The sequence below is a fragment of the Felis catus genome, chromosome X (genome assembly GCF_018350175.1).
Source record: "Felis catus isolate Fca126 chromosome X, F.catus_Fca126_mat1.0, whole genome shotgun sequence".
In the NCBI taxonomy this organism is placed as follows: domain Eukaryota; kingdom Metazoa; phylum Chordata; class Mammalia; order Carnivora; family Felidae; genus Felis; species Felis catus.
In genome coordinates, this window is record NC_058386.1 from 116,004,545 (window position 1) to 116,007,055 (window position 2,511).

General features: G+C 44.6%; 1 long non-coding RNA gene across 1 annotated transcript; it reads left to right on the forward strand.

The window, feature by feature from the left end:
- The first annotated feature begins 771 nt into the window (after positions 1–771).
- LOC109496399 lies at positions 772–1,919 on the forward strand. The gene is made up of 2 exons (XR_002152381.3): positions 772–1,413; positions 1,607–1,919. It is a non-coding gene; the product is annotated as an uncharacterized LOC109496399 (long non-coding RNA).
- The last annotated feature ends 592 nt before the right edge of the window (positions 1,920–2,511 follow it).

A 2,511-nucleotide genomic window follows, 5' to 3' on the forward strand; every position in this document is an offset into this window, starting at 1 on the left:
GCTATAAGATTAAGAATATCTGGGGATCTAATGTAAAAAACAAAACCCAAAAACCAAATAAAATACCCCCAAATTGTCAAGGTCCTCAAAAACAAATCATCTAAAAACTGTCACAGCCAAGAGGAGCCTAAAGAGGCATGACATGTTGACTAAATTTAATGCGGTATCCTAGATGGTAGAATAAGGACATTAGGTAAAAACTAAGGAAATCTGAATAAGGTACAGACTTTAGTTGATAATACTTTCGTTGTTGGGGCACGTGGCTGGCTCCGTCGGTTAAGTGTCTGACTGGCTCCAGTCATGATCTCATGGTTGGTGAGTCTGAGCCCTGCATTGGGCTCTCTGCTGTCAGAGAAGAGCCCACCTGGGTTCCTCTGTCCCCCTTTCTCTGCCCCTCTCCCACTCACACCCACACGCCTGCGCTCTCTCTCTCTCTCAAAAATCAACAAACACGAAAAAAGTTTTTTTTTTTTTTTAATTTTTTTTTCAACGTTTTTTATTTATTTTTGGGACAGAGAGAGACAGAGCATGAACGGGGGAGGGGCAGAGAGAGAGGGAAACACAGAATCGGAAACAGGCTCCAGGCTCTGAGCCATCAGCCCAGAGCCTGACGCGGGGCTCGAGCACACGGACCGCGAGATCGTGACCTGGCTGAAGTCGGACGCTTAACCGACTGCGCCACCCAGGCGCCCCAAAAGTTTTTTTTAAATAATAGTTTCACTGTTGGTTCACTAAGTGTAACAAATGTATCATACTAATGTAAGACATTAATAATAAGGAAAATTGGGCATGGGGTATGTGGCTTTTCTGTTATTTTCACACTTACTCTGTATATTTAAAACTGTTCTAACTTTATTAAGAAGACACAAAATACCAAGTAGTGAGTTCTGGGAGACGACAGAGTGGAACACTGAATGGGAGTGGCCATGAGGAATGACTTGGAGGAATCACCTTCTCCCTGCCATGTGTTCCATAAGAATTAAACCAGAGGATATGAGAAAGAATAACAGATCAGTTTGAGAGGGCTCTTTAGGGGTTGTTGAGAAAGCTCCCCCTTTCTCTAACCAGAGCATCTAGACTCTGCTTTCTTCCCCTCCTCCCATGGATTTGTCAGCGCTCTGTGGTGCTTTGTGATGGCATGTCACTCCAGCGCTACCATTGGCTGGAGTAATTTCCTGCTGACCAATCAAAGCCAAAGGGTGTGGCTCCTTATTGTCCTCAAAGGCTATATAGAGAGAGGTCAGTAACCCTGGAGTGGGCCACTGTTGCTACAACATGGCAGAGATTACTGAGGCTCTGGAGGAGTCTAGCTCATATCCCGAAGCAGAAACTTCAGACGCAAAAGAACAAACTCTGAGCATCGAAGGGAGGGAGCAGACCCCATGTCAACTCAAGGACAAAGAGATGGAGAAGGTCAGATTACCCTACTCTTGTACCTCCTCTTCTTCCCCATCGATTCCCCACCCAAGACCCCTATCATGCCCTTGTCTGGCACAAACCCTCCCCTCAGTATGCACACATTCTTTTAAAGCCTCCCTTCCCATGTATTTTCCATTCTCTTCCCCCAAACCAATGTCTTTATGTGCTCACTTTGTTTTCCTACCAGATTAGGAAGATACTCAGGAAGGTTAAATTAGCCCGGAAACTGACTATGGAAAGACGAAATAAAGGGAGAAAGTCAATAATGCTAGTCTGTTACCACAGACATGGTAAAAAGAAGAATGAAAATCAGCCAAAGAAGGATTAAGAAAGCCTGTCTCCCCCTTCCCTGTGCGTACCAGGAGTCAGAGATCTTGAAGCATCTGTTCTGTCTCCATAAAAATCTCTGGGATCAAAATTTTGTGTTAATGGTTGTCTGTGAGAGGACCAAATAAAGTATGCTGATGTTGCTGATTAAAACACCAACAAGTTGTACAAAGGACATGTGTGTGTATTTCTGTGTGTTCTCTGATGATGAGCGGGGAGGAAAGAAATGCAGCAGCAAGTGATTGATAAGGGAGGAGGCAAATGTATGAGAAGGGAGGGAGGTGGAATCCTGCAAGTTTGGGGCCCAGAAGAGCCAGTCCAAAGTTAGCTGGACATTGGGAATAAGAACTAGATGAGGACTGGGGACTGAAGACAAATTTCCTCTATAACACTTTATCCCACTGGAGAATAAGAAAGGACTTGCTACAACATCAGTGGGTCCAGATGGGGAGAGGGGTGATGTATGGGGGGGGGTGGCAGCGTGTAATAATGAATCTGATCCCATTTGTGATGTTTTACTCTTGACAGCTTCTAAGCCTTATTCCTTCCTCTTTACCTCCTGGTCCACAACTGGGCAAGCTGATAAAAGCAGCCAGGAAGTTAACTGAGCATAAAATAAAAACAAATAGATATGAGTGGACTTAACCATCAGAACTGTTGCGTTGCCCAAATTGTCCATCACAAAAGCATTCATTGCCCTAAAACATCCTCTAGTGCACGTGGACAGTCTGACCCAATGAGTAATAAAACGAAGTCCCTGACACT